A 24,104-nucleotide genomic window follows, 5' to 3' on the forward strand; every position below is an offset into this window, starting at 1 on the left:
TTTTCAGACAATCTGTTACCAAATATAGAGTGCCTCCTAGCTCTCGTACTGCAGGATTTGATGGATTGTTCTTCTGCTTTCACCTCATCATCCGCTAGCTTTGTAAAACTCAGCTCTTTCCCCTTCCCAGCCTTCTCCAAACAGAGGAGTCCCAGCTTCGCTAGTTTCTCCTCATAAATGCAAGTGCTCCACCCCTTTAACTGCATTATTTACCCTTTCTCTGGACCATTTCTAACTACATTATGTCCTTCTCGAGATGCAGAGACCAGAATTGTGCATAGCATGGCATTTTTATTGTAATCCTGATTAAAAATACTACAATACTTTTGATTCCTTAGCACTTATGTGCCCTATGCATGGACATTTCAGCTGGGTTTATGCATCAACAGGGGACACAGCATTGAAAAACTCCCCATTCCATGACCAGTCCCTTGGATAAGTGGGAACCCACAGGAACCCAGAGACCAAAGGTGTGGCTGGTCTGCAAATTATTTTCTCTCAGAACATGGCTTGCCAACACAGCAGAAGTCTAGTACAAGGGAATCTCGAATGCGGACAATGTAAGTCATCAGAACAGACTGCAGTTTCTATTTTGTACACTATAGAACAGAGCTAAGCCATACTTGCCACAAAGGTGCAATGTAAACCAGAGCCCTTAGCTGCAGTATAGTCCATGGAGACTGCCTGAGTCATGGTAGTATCTGATCGGAAGTTTTAGTCTGCAAATGTTGACCCTTGTGCCTGTATGGCCTCAGTACCTGTTGCCTGTAACAAACCTTTCACAAGGAGAAACGCTCTGAGCACTGTGTAGGAACCCAATACATGGTCTGAAAAGCAGAGGTCATCTTCTACCCTGCTGTCTAAATTAAAGAGAGCAATGGCTGGTTTAAATTGCCCAGTGCTAACTTTGGCTTACTGTATTGCCTTGGGGAGCAAAACCATCAGCAGCCGTCAGCAGCAGGCGGTATAGACAAGGAGGTTCTGCTTCTCTCTACTGACCTTATAACTCCCTGAATATGGCCTTAATATTTACATTAAAAATATGTAAACTCATCCTTTGTTCCTGCTCTGAAATACAACTATGAACTAGGAGCAAATCTTGAGAAGATTACAGAAATACCACAAATTAGCCAGTGGATGCTGAGCCTTGAAAAAGAATCACTGTGTTCTGCCCTGCTGCTCTTCGACCCTAGAAAAAAGTGCCCAAGAATTTGAAAACATGGCTGGAAGATTTTCTTTTCAAGTCCATAAAGCTGTACACTTTATCTTTTTCTCCTATTTTAGGCCCAAATTCTAGAGTTTCATTTGAGTATAAAGTACCAGAGCACAGAAGTCAGTAAGAGCCTTTTTATTGACTTCAGCTGGCATTGTATTGGGACTGGTGTTTTTAAAATCATAACAGTACAAGGAGGTAAAAACTGTGTGTCCGTAAGGTTAAAGAAAAGTGTGCGTGTTTAAAACATTGAAGAAATTGTTCTGAGAACAATTCATCTTTCTGAAAATATGAACCCTATGATGCTGCCAAGGTCAGGGAGAGCTGTGATAATTTAGTGCGTAAGTGCTAGTCATACAGCACAATGCCACATTATTTAATTTTGTAACACATTCATACAACTGCCTGACAATAGCCATGGACGTTAACGCTACCTGTGGGCTGAGGTCAAGGCAACGTAGTTTAACATTAAAACAAAAGAGCTAATTGGATTCCTGTTCAAGTTCTAGCTTATTATGTGATCAGAGTTACTTTGCTGCTTTCTGCCTTGGTCAGCTCATCTGGAAAGGAGGACCACAGTGTGACTCTTGACTGAAATGTGAAAGAAAAATGCAGTGCATATGCCTGGCTTATTTGGCCATTCTTCCTAATTTCTCTGTCCCCTTTTTTTGCCATTCAACTCTGGCTTGTGAATTCCAGGCCATTTCCCTCAGAGAGCAGAATCGCAGCTCACCTTGTGAAATGGGAAGGACTAATATTAAAAAAGAGAAGCCATCTTCAGCTATAAAAATTAGATGTCTTGCTAATGCAAAATAATTAATACAGACATATTCAGGGCTTACACTTCATTCTTACAACTGGCAGTGCACAGAATATTTTATAAATAAGACTACATCACATATCCAAAACCTTATAGAAACAAATTAACGCTATCCCCTTTCCACAGAAGAGAAGCATAAACACAGAGCAGCTAAATGAGCAATACAAGGAGACTGAAGAAATTCAAGACTGAAAAAACAAAACCCCAGAATTTTTGCCTCCTTGTTTCTAAACTCCTAAAAAAGACTTTTCCCTTTAAAAAATGGGATTAAATAATTTAATTAAAGACATAACCTTGTTTTATATTAAATTGCAGGCAAAACTCTCTTCTGTTTGCAGAGGAGCCAAGAGTCACCCTCCAAAATGGCTGTAGTATAGTGTGACTTTCAAAATAATATCCTTTCAGTGCACAAAAGCAGAGAGCAAAAGATATATGTCCTCTGGCTCAACGTGTATGGTTGTCTCCAAGGAGTTCATACAGATGATCAGACCACAAACTGTCAAATGCACAGGAGCGGGGACGTCAGGAGGGAGAATAATCCCGGGTCGAAACTAGAACAGACTCAATTGCCATCAAACCTCGGGAAAGAAGAACCAGCAAACCCCTCACATCACACACCCTTGGCACCACCCGGGTGCAGAGCTGTGCCCCAGTAAAACAGAGCTTTAAGCTGCAGCCTTTCCCTTTGGAAGTCCTCCCTCTATCTAGTCCCCTCGCACACAGAGCTGCCTACAGTTCCCTGAGCAGCAAATGCCTTAGTTTTATTTTTGGGAAAGACCATTGCAGGTTCGTCCCTGTACGCACAAACTGATAAACAGGCAGATTCAGTCCCTGCAGGCTAAACTTAAGTTCCATCTGCAAATGTACTTTTGTTATAAGCTGTGGTGCACTGTTGTGCCATGTAAAAAATGTAGTTATTCGAAGAAGTGGTTTTAAGTTCAAAGATAATGTCATGCTCATTTGGAATATAAGCATGAGCAACGCACTCACAGATACACTTTCTGTCTCCCTACATCCCTATCTCAGCCGTAGGCAGGGTGGTAATATATAAAGAGAGAGCAGGTGGAATTTTTTTAGGTGGGGAAGAAAAAGACTTATAGCTCTAAAGCTAAGTTCACTGCCTATCCCACATCTTGGAAATGAAACAAAAATGTCTCATGAATTGAGCAGGCATGCTGCAAAATAAAAAGAAACAATAGCCTGCAGACAAATGCAAGAAATTCACTGATCAAAATGCATGATTTTATTTCAAAAGAATTTGGGTAGAATCTCCATTTTCCCCACTGCTTCTATCACCTGTATGGAGGGGCGACTGGACTTACACACACAAAAGCCATTTATCCACTTACATTTGGTATCTCACAAGGTCTGAGTCCTCAAAGAGCTCAGAAATAAGTAGCTTTCAGGTTGGCACCTACCTAAATAGCCTTGCTCACTATATGTAAATGGTGTCTGTCACCACAGAGATTTTGCTGAAGGTATTTGCTCTATGCGTGTAACTCTGACACTGTTCAGAGGAACGGGGTTAGGACTCTGATCTCCCTGTGCAGTCAGAGAAGAGGGATAAGCCCCGTAAGTGGGATATGAGAGAGTTTGGAGGACTAATGCAATGATTTAACGTGCCTTCTGTTAAATCTGTGTCCCAACGTCTGAACTTCAGTCTCTGATAGTCCATTCCCTGCCTACTACATTTTACAAAATGCTTGGGAAAAACACTTTGCACATCATCTTCTGCACATCAGCACTGTAAGACAATTAATCAGGGATTCCAGTGCCACGTCATAAATCATGGCACCTTGTGTCACTGACACTTGAAAGACAAAATGTGAGAATCTGCCTGTAATAATATCCTTTAACTCGGGCAAAATCACTTTGGCCTTTCAGTGTGTTTGTGAACACCATCACTGGCAGCCCAAATAGCCCTGCTTCAGGGTCTGATCCTGATCTCACTGATTTGGTCATGCATATTAACTTAGAAGTTTTACTGTGATAAATGGTCACATACGTAAAATCAAAATGGAGCCTTCAGCAGACCTTTTACTATAGCACAGGAAAATAATCTCCCCACTACTTATTCCATTATCACAGACTAATTGGAAGACCTGGAAAAGTCCCTCCACGTCATTAGCTGCCTACAAGATGAGAGAGCTGCAGCAGATCAAATTCTTCACCACGATGGCTATTGTAACCCAGGAGGGATCTGAAGTCCAGGCTGTAACTTTACCACTCCCATTGCACAATAGACACACAGTGGTGAAACATCCCCAAAACAGGATTAAACAATTATGTTTAGAAACACAAACACATAGAGACCTCCCACTAACTCAGCAGATTCTTTTGAAAGTTGGCACTGTCAAAACAAACACAGTCGCCTGTAGCACCCTTCCACCGCTCCTGCTGACAGCGCTAGTGAGGAGGAGGAGGTGCTGAGTACTTTGTTATTATGAGGAGGAGGATAGTGTTGGGAAAGGTGTTGAGTTTGACACAGAAGTATCAAGAGCAGGAAAGCGAAAGTCAAGGAAATCAGCCTTGTGCCATCTAAAATTGCTCTGGCACTAAACCTACAAAAATCAATGACTCTGCTTTCACAGTAGTTTTCACATTATCCTGAGGGAGTGTACAGCACGAGTTGCACCAGATGGAAAGTCACTGGAAGTAGAGAGTGAGACGGGAGCAACGTTGGTATCTATCAGCTACATCAAATGCAGAATTCACAAACAGTAATTAGGGCTACTCACATCTATCCCTGTCTTTTACGTCTGTTATATCAGTGTGGAGGGAGAGACAGCACAGAGAGAAACCCTAGGTGTTATAAATATATCTGCAGGTACTAAAAGGATTGTTTATACTCTTATGTATTTGTGCCTTTTATCTGAGTAAAAATTTGGTAATACAACAGTCTGAATTTTAGGTTAGAAGTTATTTTTCCCTTGTTCCACCTTTTCAAACTCATTTCATCACAGCAGCTTGTCTTCCTTTGCCCTCCCTCACAAAAACACCCCTCCCCATGCCACATTTAAAACCTTCTCACAAAGAAAACTGAAGGAAAATAATTTTTGTGCAACTTATCCATCTTTCAAAGCAGCTTCTGGCAGAAGGGAGCTGAGAGTGATGAGTCCATAGAATAATAAATAATAACAATATTGAGCAGTTTTGCAGAGCAAATATACATCGAAAAACTTTTCCTCTTGAGTGCCTGACATTATTAATTTGTTCTCCAAATACACTAGTGACGGGAGTCAGCCCATTTTTACAGACAGTGAAAGTGAGCATATAGATTTCAGTAATTGTTTAAGACACAGAGGAGTCAGTTCCAGAAACTGGGCAGAACAACTCACAGGAGATCACAGTCCATACCCCTGGCAATATTTGGGCAGAGCCCTGCCACCACAATAATTGCTATTGGCAAGAGACACATGCTTGGCATTTTTGACACCTGTGAATAATATCCTCCCTGAACTGCCCTTCCCTGTGGTCCAGAAGGAGTATGCCCTAGGCCTTAAGAAGCAGCAAAGGCTGAACAGAAGTTCCAGTGATTATTGATGACAGAAGTATTTCTAACCCCTTCCCAGCTTCTGCTTAAAAGGGTTCAAACTCATACTAATCTACTGCCTAAGTAATATGTGACATCCAGACAACCCGTTTTGAGTTGCACAGACACCCATCTGGGACATCCTTTCCCAGCACTCCTGTGGAACAGCAGCAGTGTTTTGGTTTTTTACCATGAGGACTGTGTTTTCAGCCCCATTACTGCACAGCAGAGATTTCAGATGAATTGAGGGGAGGGAGAGAAGACCTGAACTGACTTGCTGTATCCACATGAAATGGTTAGTGAATGACCTTGTGTCCAACCTTCTAACATCTAAGACAAAAGCATGGAAAAGCTGAACAAAGGAAAGCAGGAAAGCTTACTGAACAGGGGGTGTATGGGGGGCATGGGGTTTGTTCGTTTGCATAGAGATAGAAATTGAGGTTGATAAGCAGCCAGCTTAATTTTAAGCCTCTTCCTGTTTTATAGCACTTGTAGTAGAGTCACAAATGTAACAACAATTTCCAGGACCAGCACAACACCAAAAGCAGGTCAAAATCTTGCTTGCCATACTCACACTAATGAGCTCTCAGAAATCAATGGATTTAGGGATTCCTGCGCAGACAAACACCACCTGCCTCAGGTTCCCCTGATAATGGCTCAGCGATGAAACCAACCTTCATCCTCCCTTTTCCTTATGGGATTCCTTATGAGCCAGATTATAATGCAAAAGTAACCAAGGCAGAGGAATGGCTCTTCTGTGTCACCTCCCGCTTGCTCTAGGCAATTGCTCACACTGGCACACCAGTATGATATGGCACGTGCTGATGCTAGGGCTGTTGCTTTTGCTTTTTAGAGCTATTGATTTCCTGCCCTTTCTTGTAAATGATTCTGTGAACTGGAAGCAGTTAAAGGTTAACTGCAAATATTTCATTAAAAAGAAAATTCTAAAATTGTTTAAGATCCTAAACCGTTAGTAGTTAAATGCCTACACCTAAGAATTGTACTGAAATTTATGTCTTTAGGCAAGGAAGTTCCAAGAGTTACCTGCCAACATGAGCACCCCAGACTCTGCTTGCTCTGCTACAGCTCAGCACCTGCAGGCCGCCCCCAGCTCTGCATCAGGTCCTGGCAGTAGTGCTGGCTGTCACGGGGGATCCTCTCTGCTTGGGATCTCACTAATAAGAGGAAGAAGAAATGGACTTTACTGGCTGGCAGAGCCTTAAAGTAATTGAAGTCTGGCATTTTGGAGAAAATGAAAAGTCAGAAGGAGATGCTGGGAGAAGGGGAAAATGTGTCTCTACCAGCACTCCTATCCCTGGCATCTGTACGACCGAGTAAGAGCAGGAAGAAATGAGTCTAACCCTGTGGTAGAAAGACAGCATCTCCACTAGTCAACATCAACAACTCCTGGTGGGGTGCCTGGGGGAAAGGGCTGGCAAGAAGCAAAAAGAAACATTAAAGGGACAATATGCATTGAACAGTCCTGCCAGAGGGCAAGAGAAGTGAGAAAAAGGATTGTTGCCCAAAATACAGTGCGCACATATGTGTGCGTGTGTGGAGGGAGAGTTTACGTACATCTTGTTTACAAGCTGTAACATTATAAACTGACATTTCTGTTATTGTAATTGTGTTTCCCCATTTATGCTCCTTTTTTCTCAGCAGTATTTTCTTTGCTTTATGCACAAACTTAGGTCTTAGCAAAAGAGGAAAGTTTGCCACCTGAGAGCACCAAGGGGAGCCATTTTGCTCACCTGGGGATCTGCACAAGTATGTGTGTGTGCTAATTTTAAGAGGAACCTCCTGACATCTGAACCCAGTATCCACTGCTGCTGCACTTGGCAGAAGGGCTACATCCTGAGCATCCTTCGGTAGTTTTTCTGTGAAGCCACTAACAACAGAGCTACAGTACAGATGGTCCTTCATTTGGGGGCGTTTGGATCCAGACCCTTCATTTGTGTCTGTCTGAAGGGAAACTGCCTCCAAGATATACAAATATTTTGTTTTTAAAGCTATATGGACATGGGTCAACTAACTTCCCTTCTCACCTCCAGTGCCAGTTCCGCCTGTCATTCAAGCAATGCAAAGGCTTCCCCTACTGTGGCCAAAAAATTATTTCTTTTGGCTCTACATCACCACCCAAACCCCAATGCTGGGGACACAGCCAAGGGGACACGTTGTTAAGGCAGAGCACCCCAGCAGCCTCGGGGAGCTGAAGTTCACTTAGGAACACTGACATGAAATGCTGCTCTGTGCTGGGGCTTAACCAGCCCTGTGCTGGTGGATTTGAGGAGGAGCAGAAATGAGGGGCATGATGTGATATTTAAAACACACTCAGTAGGATCTATCCCCCACAAAGGATTCAGCCACAATAGGTTCATTCAGTCTTCTTAGTCATTAGAGTATTTTCAGCATTATTTTTTAAAGATTTGTTCTACCTCCTAAAGAATTGCTTCTCAAGGCAAAAGCGGAATGATGAATACATCTTCCCTTTCCCTGCTGAATCAAACTTTGAAAAACATAATGCTTCTCATCTGATTTCCTCCCCAAGTCAAAATAAGCCAACCAAATCCTGAAGTATACCTATCAATACAAACAAAAGATGCAGAGGTGGTTTTTGTAGCAGAAATAAACACAGTTTAAGGAATGATTTTCCTTTCATGACAGCTTAAGGTCCTTCAAACTTGACAGAATTGATTACTGAATCAAAGCAAAGGACAGCAGAGAAAGGAGTTTTCTTGCATACACCTGTAACGTTATACACTGCGTGCTACAGGGAAGGAAGCGAAATGCTTGAGCTATCGGGTAAGGAAAACCCAGAGAGGAAAAAGAAGAAGAGATATCTTGGGATTAGCTTTAGCGTAACATCCTACAGTATGTTTACTTTTCTTTTCTTCTCCATCTCATATTTCTTCATGGGATCAGTCCCCAGCCCTGCAGACCCTCCCAGGAGTACAATGCCCCTTTCGTGTATTGTACGAGTGGCACTGAGAGTACGGCAGCTTCAAAACATAAAAGGAAAAAAAGAGTCTCCCTCAACGCCATCATCATTTTTAAAAAAGGCAATTGATGTCGCCTGAAGCAGCAGCTATGAAGCCCAATTATACCACATTTCATTCAAGTGTCAAAAATTGGAATAATAATAACCAACAACGAGGAGCATATATAGGAAATGATGCTGCCATCTTCTTTTGTTTTGGCCACGCGTTTTCATAAATTCATGCTTCGAGCAGACCCAGTGCCACATTCCTTCAAGGACTTTCTTGTTCGCTATTGTTTTCAGTTCTTAACAATTGGCTTCCCTGACTACTTTAGTTGTGTTGACAGTCGCTCACAGAGCCTCCATATGCTCTCACTACTTGGGTAGTCAATCATTTGTGAATTAGCTACCCAATCAAATATCTACAAGAGGCTGGTAGTGTTTATTCATTGCTGGTGTTTTGAGTGAGTGTATTGCTTGCAAAAGGTGTCAGATTAAACACGCAGAAATGAATTTATTCACAGAATATGGGTTGCATAGTCGGAAACAGAGACACAAGCACTGGCCTGAGTTCACACTGGTTTTTTGTTGGGTTTTTTTTCCTTTGTTTTGTTGTGGTTTAGACCATGCCTGAGGTAAGATGTCCCTGGACTCAGGAAGACTTCAGCCACCTGCTTACTTAAAATGGGATATTTGGAAAGAGTCTGGAATCTTGGCTAGAAGCAAGAGAGCAGCTCCAGGGGCTGCCTCGGTGTGGAGGACAGAAAGGTTAAAGCAATCAAAGACATCCTGATGGCATGTTTTTCTCATCTTAGATCATGGAGGTGCATACTGCAGCCCTGTGAAACACATTCCTCTTTGCATCAGCAATATTTCTGCACTCCCAGCTGCATGGACAGAGCCTTCATAACCCCTTGACAAAGAACACAAGAAGCACTTCCACGTGATGCTATGTATGATCTCAGACAAAAGCAGTCCTTCTTTTAAGATCTGCCTCAAAACACCAACACAATACTTTCCTTAGCTGTCATTTGGGGGGAATTTAAAGGTATTTTAATACTGGCCAACATAGTCTAAACTAAGCAATGCCAACCTGCAGAAGAGCTAAGCTTTCATACAGCAAAGTTGTTCCAAATCAGGATTTTCACTTGCCTGTCAGAGATGCTGCCTAATTCAGACCTGGACACAAACCTTCCCAAGGGTTTAAATACACAACTCAGGTGAACTTGCCTCCTTTTATGAGAAAAGGGAAAAAATGTTGAGGTATCGAGGCTATGTTTGGTGATCTCACTTTACAGCCCAAGTTTATGCTAAAAGATGACTAACATATATATCCACAAGGGTTCCATACTTTTCACCTTTACCTGACTTTAGAGATCACCAGTAATCTATTTATAAGGAAAATAAATAAATAAATAAATTAACTGCCAATCCAAAGAAAATGTCACTGGTGATGAGAGAATCGAGCTGATTTCTTTTCTTCTCACGAATCATTGTCACAATAAAGGGTCTGCATGACAACTCTGCCCTTAGCAATCATTGAAAACCCCAATTCCTTTGAAATTATGAGTTGGCTGGTCCTTATATTGATAGTACTCAGTGACGATGACAATGATACACAGGGAGAAAGAAAGGTAACTTAGCTGCTTGTCATAGTTCTTACTTCAGCTGACTTCAGCAGCATTTACTATTCTGTATTAATAGAAATTAAAATATTAAACACTCATTAAGGTATGCAGATATGATTCACAGGGACCTAGTAAGAATATGGTATTTTTACGTGGAGGTATTACAGTGAAGAATACTTCAAGTTAGAGCTTCCCAGAAGAAATATAAAGTACTTGTTTATTCAGTGTCAGTTGGAATAACAAAAATTTGTTTTATTGGTAATAGTACATCAATACATATTAGGCCAATGGCAATTTTCCTGAAGTTTTCCCTTCTTCAGAATTCATGAAAGAAATTTAAAACACTCAAGGCAAATGTTCAGTGCTAGGGACAGTAATGTAAAGAATCAAAGTGGAACTACCTGGATTGTACATTAAATAAAAGGCAGAGAATGAGCACTGAGTGAATTTTTATATGTTCACATTACAACAAACTAGTCAAAGATTCTGACCCCTGGCACTGGAGAAATCTTCCCAGTTTTGATATTTTCAATAAAATAATTCCCAAGAGGGCTGGAAAAAACACACTCTCTCTCTCTCTCTCTTTTTCTTTCAATAAAATCAGACCCCATCTGTATTATGGAAAAGAATACTAATAATTTGATAGTGTTCTGAAGTAGCTTTTATAAAGCTTTTACTTGGGATTTAATATTGCCCAGGAAGTCCATCAGATTTTCATGGCTTTGCTGGAAAAAGAATTGTGCAGCACTGAATGTCAGCTCCTAGCTTGTGCAGTCAACAACTCATACATCAGTGAAGATAACGCTGAAGGTGATGTGCTCAAATCTTCTACAGCCAACTCAGGTTACAGTGGAAGGAATCTGGGGAGGAGCTAATTTCAATAATGTGGTATGGGTGGGTCCCATCTGTACATAAGAAATCGCCTGAGAAGTATGAAATGTGTTTCCTACACTGAAATGACTTCAGAACATCTCTGCTTTTAGAGCCCTGATGGCAGGAAAGCTTCTCAGCTGACTCCCTCTGAGCTGATTGTACACAAATATTTGAGTATAGTGCAAGATTATTACTTAAAGAAAAAAAAAAGGTGAGAGTTGGGCAGCAGTGTGTAATAACAAATAGGTGCACGCAGTCAAAACAATTAATGTCACTTTGCAAGGTCTTTTGGAAATATATAAAGACAGGTAACCCACAGATGGCTCCTTTTCAGTGTATTTTGGAAGGGGGTAGGATGGGCCTTGATACTGTAAATCCCAGGCTGAAAGATAAGAAGGACAAAAAAAAAAAAAAAAAACCCACCAAAAAAAACCCCAGAGAAAGGGGGGGAAAAAAAAGCAATTTTTTTTCCCTCCTGAATTTGCTCTTCACAAATAAAACAAAATAAAATTGGGCATGTACAGCCAGGGCAAAGATTGAATCAGAGGATGGATGGTCGAATGCAACAGATACACCAAGCTGACCCATAATGCCATAATGCTAGGTAGAGGACCAGAATTTTCCAGTGCTCAGCACCAATTAAGGCCAGGTTTGCAGAAAATGTCCTTCCCAGGAGGGCCAGCATAGCAGAAAGCATTTGGCTCCCTCTTGATGTTTACAGAAATGTTTTCAGAAGACCTTCTTTTCCTGGCATGCTGCCCTCTTTCTATACCTAGTTATTTAAACAGGACTTTGAAAGTCCAAATTATCATCTCCCTGATTCTCAGTTTCCTATCATTAGAATGGGAGGAAAAATAAACTTCTTTCACAGCCGAGGACCAAGGAGGATAAATGCAGAGGTGCTCAATGCTCAGAAACTTCACTGCTGGGGGTCAGATAAGGATATGATTTTTGCACTAACAATTCTTACTTTGCTCTTGTTGTGGTGTTACCCTTCATTAAGTACTCAAACATTCAGAATAAAATCAGATCCTAAAGCAGCAATGCTCTCTGCTCTCAGAAATCCTCCATTTCCAAAATGACTGAGCTGTACTGCTCACTGAAACTGTCTCGCCCTTTCAGAGATCAGTCTCAATTCCCTTCCTTCACCTTCTGTTTGCCCAGAGCCTTGTCCTGCTTTTCTCAAGCAGACAGCTGATGAGCTTGGCACGTACAAGAGCATTACATGTATATGTTTGTGGGTATGTATGTATGTATATATTTTTATATATGCATATATGTAATATATACATATATGCATGTACATGTTTAACCAGTGTTATTGCTGAGAAAGGATGGACAAACAGCTTGAACATAACTCCAGTCATTTTTAAATATCAGGTAGTTGGATGTATCAGAGGGGTAGAGAATAACACTTGCTCACTGACAGAAAATAGACTGTTTCTAGGGTTATTCTTGCCCTCATTGGCTCCATGTACGTAATGATGACCCAGTGTACTGTAACTCACAGCAACGGTGGCAGACAGCAAACATTGTCGGAAGCCATGCCAAGAGGAGCAAAGATTGTTCTTTTGCTCTTATATTTTCAAGTACAGTCTTACATTTGCCTTATTTATCACTAGTCAGTTGAAGGGACAGAAGAGGTGAATTTACCAGATATAGCTATCCTGTTAGCTCTCTTGTTGCCTTTTCCTATAAACATTCACAACCCTTTTTTTAAAAGTGGACATTTCCAAGTCCCAGAAAGGTCAGGAGCCTATCGGTGAAGTTCTGTGGTATCTCCCAGTTCTGGCAAGAAACCACTTCAGGTCTGAGTAATCCCCATGCACAAAAGGAGGCGATATTGTACATGATGTGGGCTCACCAGCCAACCAATGGGTAGTGGTCCTCAGTGGGCCCAGGGAGGAGAGCAAAGGTGACAAGTTTTGTGGAAGATCTGAAGAGCTAATGAAATACCCCCCCTAGATGAGTCATGTAGGTTTGGGGTTCAATACTGTGAATGCTACACTAGGCAAAAGCTGCTAAGGAAGAACATAGATAAACAGCATCATTTCCATCTTTCAGGGGCAAGATTAAGTGGAATTATTTCATCATGTAAGTCATAACCACAAAGACCCTTCCATCATACCGATTCCCTGTAAAAATATTTGAAGACTTGTGCACATCTGAAGGAAGGACTCAGGATAAAATAAGGATCTTCCTCTGTATTTTAACAATGACTTCTGAAGAGCACTTACCACGTTTTACTTCAGAAGTACGTTTCTGCATGCATACAGGTATAAGAAGTTTCATCTAGTTTAGAGAGAAAAGGCAAAAGCTTTTAACATTAGTCAAGGACACAGAGTGGTTAAAGTGATATTTCCTTCCCCCTGTTTTAACCAAGTACTCCAGTATGATTCCAGACTATTCTGTTTCAGGAAAAGCCTGGGAAGAGTCCTTTGCTGAGGAGGAAATATATATTTTTAGCATTTGTTAATCTATTTTCTTAATAGCTTGGTGAGCAAACTGTGATCCTTATGCAGAGCCTTGTAGATATGGTGCAAAGAAGTTATTTCTGCTCGTGCACTGACAGAGTCTATGTGGTCTGCGGTGCCCGCCTCTGATTCTGTTCTGGGTAGCCTTCTCTTCAGAAAGTTTCACTTTCCTAAGGACACCTCATACAGCATTGTCTTGCCAGTGAAAAGTTTTCCAATAACTGAGAGTGCTGCTTTAACCTGCGTTTAGAACAAGAAAATAACCCCGTGGCTTTTGTGGTGTTTATCACATACCAATCCATAGCTTGTCCTCTAGCCTTAAACAGATGAGCATCACATTCCTCCCCTTCCCTTCTCCTGTCTAATTAAGATGAGGCTTTGGATTAGGTTCTTCTCCCTATCCAGATGATGATACTCAATCTGAACTACGAGCTCCTTCAGTCACTCCTCTTCCACTTCAGACCTCTCCATCCATCTTCTACAGTATCCCATATAACCACCTATTACATTTTGCTTCATGCCTCCTCTCTGCTGTGTCTGAGGGGCTGAGACTGGGGAGATGCTAAGGGGGAAGGGCTCTTGCTGCTCACAGATGGTCAGGCAAAGCTAACAAAGAATCAGGCAGTTCCTTGTTCTACAGTTCCACCATCTCCAGGTCTTAACATGAAACCACACCATGTAGTGCTTTTCACTGGGTGCAGGATATTGAGGGATTGGGTTTTCATGTTGCCAGTCATACTGTTCTCCCATAAGCCAACCCACACCTTATCTAATATTTTACGCTGCATGAATAGACTCTATCAAGTAGTAGTCTACTCTGTAGCTCTGCAGCCTTCAGGGGGAGGTTTTCCTCCAGGACGTCACAGCATACCTGGAAATGGAAATTACTGGCAAGAGAAGGTTGCAAGAGGCCTTCTGTAAGTCATGAAGTAGGGTTCCAGCCTTGCTAACCACCAGGACCTTCTCCTAGCTTTCTGCCCTGGCAGTTGGGCTCCTAAGGACCTTACTTCAGTCCTGCCACATCCATACTCATAATTGAAAATGAGCAAACCTATTCCAGGCACGTCTCAGCCTTGGTTTTACATCCAAAGCCAGACCAGGGCTACAATCAGTTTTTTGCCAAATCACAGTTCTGAATAAGGACTTAGAACAATTTTGGATTTCCTTTTTAACCCAAATCTTGAAATGAACTTTGCATAGATTTTCTAGGTTTCTCAAACTCAAAAATAAAAAAGTGATCGTCTCACAGCACTGCCCACAGCAGGGGAGTTGGAACTAGAGAATCTTTAAGGTCCCTTCAACCCAAACCATTCTACAGTGGGCTGACTTTACAGCAGTTTTCCTTAACTAGTACCAGTTTTATAGTGAACTTAATGAATAGCTAACCTAGATAACGGAATGAGGGCAAGAGGGTCATAGGGAAGATAAAAGATGGTCAGAAAACAACAAATATGGAGTGAAGAAAGACAGACACAGAATAAAGGAAATACTCAGAAATCTTAAGAGACAGAATGTTGATAGGAATTGCAATCATAGCTAGAAGTGATCATGTGTTACCTCATTTGGGTCAAGCAGGCCAATATCTATCTCAACTGCCATTTTTTTTCAAGATTAAGGCAAGGGAGGCTTGGTTTTTCCTTTCTTGTTCTGTGGAGCATTTTTTTCTTTTCAGGAAGTTTGGTGTTTTGGTTGTGTTTTGGTTTTTTTAATTACTTTGATCTTGCTTTCCCCATTCCCCATTTGGTCACTATGAACAGGAATGAATTCCCAGTCTCCAAAGCCCATATGCGATTTCTATGGAGTGATCCCAAATTACCTAATCTCAGCTCACATGCCAGTGCACATTCACAGTTTAACATCTTTTTTCCCTTGGAATTGGGCACAGAAACTGCTAGTTGGCTCAGATGTAAAAATAATACTCAAAACACTGAGGCCAAACCCTGCACAATAAGTCTACATATGTGGTTGAGCACTAACAAGCAAGTAAGAAAATGATCTATTTAAAGACTCACTTCTGATTTAGTCATTGCTTTGAAGCAGTGCAAGTAGCCAGCAGAGTCTGGTCTCCATCACAATTTTTCAAATATAAAAATTAAAAAATGATGATAATTATGCATTCTGAAAGCTGGATGGGGCCATGCTACACTGAAGCATATTTTCCAATGTAATTAAGGCTTTCAGCTGACTCCTTCCGACTGCAATTGTTATTTCAAATGTGAATTAATAAATCATGTCCATCTAGTTAAGAATTAAAATCAGTCTCAAGTATTCCTGCTTAGACCAGCAAACTTAAAGAGAGGGAGGGATGAATGCTCCCAAGAAATTCTCAGTGGGGAAAAGAAGAAAAGAAAAAATAAGAAAAGAAAAAGAAAGGGCCTCATCTTATTTAGGGTTTTCCAGGCATTTAAGAAACACACAGGATGAAGTTACATGACTTACACATATGGAAGCATTTTTCTAGCTTTATACCAAAACAATATGCAAATAGTCTACCCCTACTTTCACTCATGACTGGCTGCAAATACAAAATTCAAGCTGAATAATGTTAACTGCCCACATGCTCTGCTCTAAAGGATCCTCAAGGGCTTCTGGTCTCTTGTGGTATACACAAAGCACTTTAGCTATCACAGTGAATTAGTGTAAGGCCTGGTAATGCACCTTTAAGTATGTGAGCCCTTTTAAGGCACTTAGAGGTCAAGTCTGTGGCTATATAAAGTACAACCTTTCGAACATTTATTTTCACTTGCCCATCTAGAGGCTCGGATGGCACGCAAAGGCGGTGTTTAATTTCATAAGAGCCCTTCAGATTCCAAATTGTCAGAGTCATCAACTGGCTCTGATAGCCAACCAAAGTTTACAGTAATGTAATAAAGCAAGGTAAATATTGGCAATCAGGCAGCAACTGCTAAGCATGACTGCTTGTTTCAGAAGTAATTGTCATTGTGAAAGAAAGTTGTCATTTTGCAAACGGACCTCTAAAGAGCAAGGCACAAGGCAGAGCAAGTCCAGATGGGCCTCTTCCCTGGAACATAAACACAGACACTGTGTTCAGCCCCTTCCACATTTCTCAGCTATCCCAGGCCAAGAACAGTAGCTCCTGATATGTCATCGATCAAAAATTGCCTTTGAGTAAAGGACTTCCAATGCAAACATTAAATGGTTCTACAGACATTAAGAGAAAGAGACGGTCAAGCAGAAGTTTTCTAAAATAAAATGGGACCCTAAGAAAGGACTTGTATATATAAGAGTTAAAGAGATGCTACGCTATTTCCTCAGTCACCAAAGCAATGAGGTGGAGCAGCACATAAAAAAAGCATTATTTTTTCACAGACTCACTTATAAATGAGCATGGTTTTGCCCTGAATATTGAAGTGCTTTTTTTTCTGAGAGCAAAAATCAAGTGTGAAAGGCACAGGATATCACTGCTGTGAGATAACAAGAGCTGTCATGTGCATGCCTGGAGACACCTGAGCTTCCAGAGCTGGACAGCTCTGCAGCACTGCCAGGCCAGCTCCGCTCCTGGCACTGAAACGCTGTCTTTTCCTATTCTGCTGGGAGGTCCCTGGGTCCTTCAGAGAACACACCTGATTTGCTCCAAACAGCACCCCATCCACTCTGCCTGCAGAGCCTTCCCCTCTAACATTGGTCCCTTACGCTGTTTATTCAGGAAGCGATGTGATTTTGCCTTCAGTGAGTCCTGGATGACTAGCAATTAAAAAAAAAAAAAAAAAAAGAGAAAAGAAAAAAAGGAGAGAGAGCACGCTTTGTACTCGTGAGTTATTGAGATAATAGCAGAAACAGTCAAATAAACAACTGTTTAATAGAGGTCAGTGCACCACATCAGTTGTTTTGTTCCTTCTGCGTGCAGTTGCAACAATACTAAAGCCAAAGAAACAACTTGCTGGGCAGTGTGCGTTTACGGTGCAGGTTTGCATGTATGTGCAACAGGTACAAGAGAAATATCTGCCACCTTATGTATTTTTCAGTGCATCTCAGTCTTTTCTCTTTATTTAGTCCATGTTATTTAACTCACATTTGTATGGGACAGGACTTTATCTATTGATACTTAAAAGAAGATGAAGAGTTAGGAATCTGGTCTTATTGATCTGGATATTCATAATGCAAATCAACAAATAATGCAACAAATAACAGAGAGGATGTTTGCTGGTTAATGTCATGTACACAGTTACTGTGTGGTGATACTAAACAATGTCTTACAGCTTTTGTACAGATTTCTGAGCTTCTTCAGAGATCTTGCCATTTTGAAGTTTTGATCATTACTGGATGCTTGTCCTTGCCCTGAAAGTTCCCTGTGTCAGGCAAGGTTTCTGTTACTTGCTGATTTTGTAGGATGAGGCTTGCTGTGAAAGCCACACACTGTTTTCTCAGCACTTCAGTGCTCCCACTACCAGCTGAAACCATAGCAGGTCAAAGAGGAAGAAAACTCAAAATAAGTTGCATCATTTAAAATCTCACAGCCGCTCTGGGGAGAAATATTGAGATTTAAGTTAAGACACTGCTTGCCTGACATCTGGGAATGGGTGGGTGCAAGAGATGTTCAGAGAGCCAACTTCCAGCACTGCACAGGGATCACAACGTGGGACTGATCCAAGAGAGATCATGCTGCCCCACAAGGGTCTCTTATTATTTGGTTCTTATTTCAGAGGAAGCAGGTTCCTTTGCAACTCATCACCGTATTTTTAGGGTAGGAAAGGCAGCAGTGGGCTGGCTTAGTGCAATGGAGCAAGAAGAGGCAGTGATGGCCCCTTCCATCGTCTCTTGCTCCTTGGTTCTTTACAGCTTTTCCACCTACCCGCAAATAAAACCACTCTCCCAAAGTTACTGGAAAGGCTGATGTGAGGACACTCAGTACCCTTGCATAGTTAAACAGTTATTCAGTTTGCTGAGTGCCACTGCTGTCAAGGACAAGAAATATATTCACAACTACATTCACTGGCTTTAACAATATGAGTTTGTTTCATGTCAAGAAGCCCTACAAAAAACATGTTGCAGGGGAGGACAGTGGAAGAAATGCATTGTAAATCACGAGGGGAGAAAAACTGTTGCACCCTCACCCTTCTTGTTCAAGATAATGCCCGGTGGAAATTGGAAAGTGTCACAACACCATATTGAATAACAGCGGTCAAATCAGTCCCTAGTTAGCACAGATTCCAGTAACCACTGCAAGATAGTGCTGCAAATACACAAAAAGCTTATACTACTAAACAGAGAGGGTGGACTTCCATTTGCAAAACTTGTGAAGACAAATACCCCATCAGCTCTCAGCAGTGCTTGTCCCTCCCTTGCAGCAGTAAGCCACAATACTCACTTTTCGCTGTGGCTTCCTCTCCCAGGCAGGCGAGAAGCAGCCATGCCAAGCCTCGAGCGACAGCATAATGACATTAATTTTCCAGGCATGCTGATGACAGCTCTGTGAAGGCTGGAATTTGAGTAATGCAGGTCGCACTGCCATTGTCCTGTCTCAGTGCAAAGGGGTCAGCCTGAGAGCAGACTCCAGTAGCTTGCTTTATGTGCAAGGCATACAGCTTGAACCAAAGCACACCCTATCAAAACCCAGCAGAAAAGAAACGATACACTACAGAAAACAAGGCCATTTTCTGGAACTGATAAAAGGTGTCATAACTGACTAGTGCCAACATGTCCGTAATGCAAGAATAGGATAGTCGTCGTCCACGCTGTAGCTCACAGTTGATAGTTGTGACATTGCCTGGCTTATGCAGGAATGAATGTTCCGGTTTAGCCCAGGCATGTTTTGCAGCACAGCTCACTGAGCTGCTGACCTTTCCAGGCAACCTCTGTCACAAACTGACCAATAGGTATCTGGCTGAAGGACCAAAATAGTCGCATATTCTTCCCTATCTCCACTTTTCCCCTTATCCCATTCCAAGCTACATGTAAGATTTCTACCTAATATAGCCTCCTGGTAACTTGCTGTAGTCTGTCATCGCTTACAAAATGCATATGAGACACTTTGTTGATCTTTTGCATTCAGAGTTCAAACCCCCCTGCTAACAGCAACACTGTCCAGAGCAGTTGCTAATCCTCTGAGTTAAACCTGTAACACTCAAGTATGGCCAATTAAGCTGCAGATAACCGCCTGCCCAACAGAAAGGAGAAATTCAGCCCAAAACCCACTGATGATGCAGAACTGGTGGGCAATGGCAACTCTAAAAAACTGCAGATTTTTTCTTTTTTTTGTGCTTTAAGGCCCCACCACCGCACAATATTAGGCATACCTTCAGCTTCCTCACACACCAATATCACCGGGGTTAAAACCACTGATAGAAGGCTGTGAGGGCAAATGGCTGCTCCCCTCAGATGGAGGGTGCCCACAGCAATACTTGAGCCACGCAGGTTCAGCTGGTGGAGCAGACCGTGGGCTCCCTCAGCTTGGGACTACCTGGGGTAACTTCTGTACCCCTGGCAGAAGAGGAAATCAGGATTGCAGCACGACAGTGATACATTGGCAACAACAACGTGGAACTTGAAGCAGACCTGTCCTCAGCAGGCATCTATTGAGGCAATGCACTGTATTCGTCCTCCTCCCTTGTTCAATTTCCAGCTTTCCTCACACCCAAGGTGCAACTTGCCAGCTTCCCCCAGCCTGCCCCAACTCACTGACATGTAAGTCTTACTGTTAGGTGTGTCATCCATGTGCTTGGTCATTACAGCTGCTATTGATTCTGGCAGCAGATAGCTACAGCACAGGAGAGAGATATGTGCAAGGGTTAGCTGATTGCCATCTTCTAGAAAGGGATACTTTAGCCCCTGAAGACATTACACTCAAGACTGCTCAGCTACTGCTTCAAATCCTGAGCAGATGCTCTACAAAAAAGTCTTTAATTTTTAGAGAAATGTGCCTGCCTCTCTCTGAAAACCTGGTCTGCAGTAATTAATGACAACAGGGCACTGCATGGGATTTGAAGGTTTGAAGTTTAGTCAAATAAAGACATTCTTGGCTTTATCATAACCATTTAAGAGCTACCAGGTTTGTCTTCCCATGCAAGGTAAAGAGTGATTTCAGGAGCTGTATATAAAGTAGGTCAAAATAAGTGTTACAGCTTGGATTTTTGCAGTTCTCAATATACGTTACAAATCAACATGAATTGCTGGTAGCTGATATTTGTTACATTCTGTTGGTTATTCCTTCACTAACTCTTCCATTGCCGCATAAGCCATTCCAAAGTAGTTCCCCGTTCTGCCATCAGAAGTTAAGACATGTCCCAGTGTCCCTTTCAAAGTGATGATTAGCTCCAATTAACATAAATGCTATGAAACAGAAGCTTCAAGAGAAGCTATGCACCAGTTGTCTTCCCAGTTCTTCGCAGGGATCAGAGAATAAGAGATTTAATAGTTTCTTAGGGTCCTTCTAGTGATGTTTTAAGGTGGTGAGAACAAATATGTGACCTAAGATCCAGCCAGGAGACAGCTTTGGAAGAGAAGCACTGCTAGCACTGGAGGAGAACAAGTAAATCATTACCTGGAGACCGTCTTTTTTAAAAAGAAATGTAGGACAACCAGTGGAGCCAAAAGCATTGGCTCCTTTCTATGCACCTATTCACCACAAACCCCTAAGATCTTCCTGCCTTATCTAGGGAAGGTTAGCTCAGGGAAAATGCAAGTGAGCAAGTACAGATGGAGCTCCTATCCCCACATCAGACAAAACCTTTCAAACAAATCTACAAGGTTTGGTTTGTTTCCAATCCCTGTAAATCAAGCAACACGGATTAGTTTGCAAACCTCATCATGAATGGAACCCTACAGGGCTCGCACAGCTCTAATTTTAACCCGCACCCCCATACTCTGCACAAACGCATATATCCATGAAACAGAATAGCATCCATATCCAAGACTGCCTATTTGTTCATTGCCAAAAAGTAGATTAGAGTTCAATTCATTCTGATTAAAGGATTGGACTGATGTGTGAGCCAATCCTGATTTTTGCCCAACACCACTCAATCACTGTTCACACACTGGCCCAGGTTGATCCTGGCTTTTGTGTATGCATAAAAATGGTCTCCTCCTGTTTTCAGTGCTTACTCAAATGGGAGCACTCATCCATTGGGCATGGATGGATCATTTCTGGCATGTATCCATAGCAAAATTGGTCTGTCCAAGGGGACTGTGGCCACAGTGTGTGTGTGTGTGTTGGTGTCTGGGGGAAAATGAACCCGCTGTGTGGAGCGCTCCCTGCACCTTCTGCATGGGTAGCACACCCACTACCCACCCCCAGCAATCCCTGCAGTTGAACCTGCTGGAGCAAAGGGCTCTTTCCACCTTGCCTGCTTCCACACAGGCCCCAGCCTCTCACAACGCCCAAGGGGAACTCACGGAAAACAAAGCTGTGATCTATAGGCTTGTGTGCCTCCACACAGGAAAAAAAAATACTCCTCTCCTGCCATCCATATTAGAAGATAGGATGTGAATCTATGATCTACTTTTGCTAGCAGTACCAACCAAAATACTCCAGAGGTAATTTAAAAATATCTTCTCGATATATCTAACACAAGTAGGTTGTATCTGAGCTGCTCTACTTCTCTCCTCTGTGCAATGGCCACCTGGGATATGAACCAGCATGCACTTCCTAAGCTCCAGGGGTGGCATTTGCAGCCTGCCACAAATATGCCCAGGACATCTCACATCTGATGCAGCTCCTTCCTCTGCCTTGTTCAATGGGACAGGCAGGACACATCTCCACCCCTCTCCTACTGCCCACACCGTCAGTGCTGCGTGTTGCAGGCACACTGTGTGGGCAGGTAGTGTAGGTGAAACAAATTCAACAGGATGGGAGAAAATGGCAACTCAGAATTGAAAGAAGGCCCATTGCTTGAAACTGTGTGAACTCCTCAGCCCCTGAGGAGAGTGGAGAAAGAGAAACACAGGCTTAGTTCCCAGAAATTCATACCCACAAAAATAAAACGCAAAGTGACTCAGAAAAGCGTGTTTTCATACACATGCATACTGTGTATTACCCTTCTGCCAATAATGGCAGTGAACAAAAGGGCACAAATACCAGGTTCATATTCCACGCACAGAGAGTGGCAATCCTCCCCAGCACAGTCCTTGCCATCAGCAGCTACACGTCACTCCTGCCATTGAAAGAGCAGGTGCCCCCTTGAAGCTGCATTAGTTTGATCTCTTTGTTTTATGTCAGCAATCATCTTTTTTTTCATATTCTCTTATTGCTATTTTACTCACTTGTTCTCTTATCTTTGTTCACATAATTATATTTTGCTTTTCTTTTTCTCACTAACTCCTAATGCCCCTTACATGTTCCCCAAGTAACTAAGTGTTTACATGATGTGGCCAAGCATGGTCTTAATTAGAAAAAATGTGGGTGATGTGGAGAGTAGCAAGATTTCAAAGGGATGCTATATCTCCCTCTTCCAATAGACCCAAAGTCAATTGAGAAGAACACAATCTTCCTTTGAACAGACCCACTGATGCTTTTGTCATGTATACAGTCACTCAATGTGGCACAGATCTCTCAGTTCAGAAATGCTATAGGCATGTACATGTGTGCATGGGCCACATATAAAAGATTGTAAAAAAATACGTTCTATTTATCATGATAGTCATATAAGCACTGCATCAGATGGCCTTTATGGCAGCTATATAAAGACAAATCCTTCCTCAAAGAATGTTTTTTCTAAGTCCAGGAAGCAGGCAGCAGGAAATAGCTGGTAAAGTTTGCCACAGGTCCCTAACCTTTATGCCTACTGTTGCTCCTCTTCCCAGTCTTTCCCACTGGTTTTGGAGAGCAGAAATTCTGGGCTGTTTTCTGACTGAATCTGTTGAGGATTCCTCATTGGACAGTATTAGAGTTTCTGAGAACAATGGCAGAAGGGACATTTCATCAGGGCAGGTAAAACAATTAGCCTAAAACAGTGCTACCCTCAAGACTTGTCAACAATGTGCTTGAAGGTCTGAAAAGAGATGGATGTTTCGAGAAGCCTGTTATTTTGGCTTTTGTTCCTTTTTCCTGACCCAGTGAATCATCTGTAATGCCTGTTCTCATATAGTCATGTCCAGTGACTATGTCTGTTACATTAGCACATCTTCTTTCTCAGTAAGGAGGCTAGAGATGGTAGAGATGAAAAGGCTATTCTGGACCCATTCGTTATAACTGTGTTTTCTTAGGCAATGCATGAAACCTGTCACTGTCTCTCCTGTAGTTTCCCTCCCCCTGTGCTGTTTTTTTCTTTTGGTTGCATATCATGACCAAGAGGCTGGATCATCATGCACTAAGGAAATATTAATTCCTTTGCTGTTGCATCTAAAAGCTAAGATGACGAATTTCTGTGCCATGCTACATTATACGGGGATAAAGGAACAAAAGGGTGAAGGACAGTGGCTGCATGGTGTCTTAATCAGATGCAGATCAGCCTAAGAGCATCAGACCATCAAATCCCTGCTCTGCAGCAATCGTGCACCTTTAGTCAGGCTCTGAATGGGCTGAGATAGATTCGGGGCTTTATTGAAAGATCATACAGGATGACTGCAAAATCCCATTACTTGTTGATTAAGTATTGATTGCCTTGGTATTAACAAGCCAGCTAATATGAA

At 42.1% G+C, this 24,104-nt stretch overlaps 1 long non-coding RNA gene across 5 annotated transcripts in view; it reads right to left on the reverse strand.

Moving 5' to 3' along the window:
* The window catches only part of LOC129204452 (uncharacterized), a 501,141-nt gene that overhangs the window by 94,736 nt on the left and 382,301 nt on the right, over nucleotides 1-24,104 (reverse strand). The window contains exon 1 of one of the 5 annotated variants that reach the window (XR_008576397.1): nucleotides 18,847-18,900. The exons of the other annotated variants lie outside the window; for them this stretch is intronic. This is a non-coding gene — a long non-coding RNA (uncharacterized LOC129204452). Of the gene's footprint in view, nucleotides 1-18,846; nucleotides 18,901-24,104 lie in introns of those variants that run through there. 5 annotated transcript variants of the gene reach the window in all.

This window comes from Grus americana, chromosome 3 (assembly GCF_028858705.1).
Source record: "Grus americana isolate bGruAme1 chromosome 3, bGruAme1.mat, whole genome shotgun sequence".
NCBI classification, from domain to species: domain Eukaryota; kingdom Metazoa; phylum Chordata; class Aves; order Gruiformes; family Gruidae; genus Grus; species Grus americana.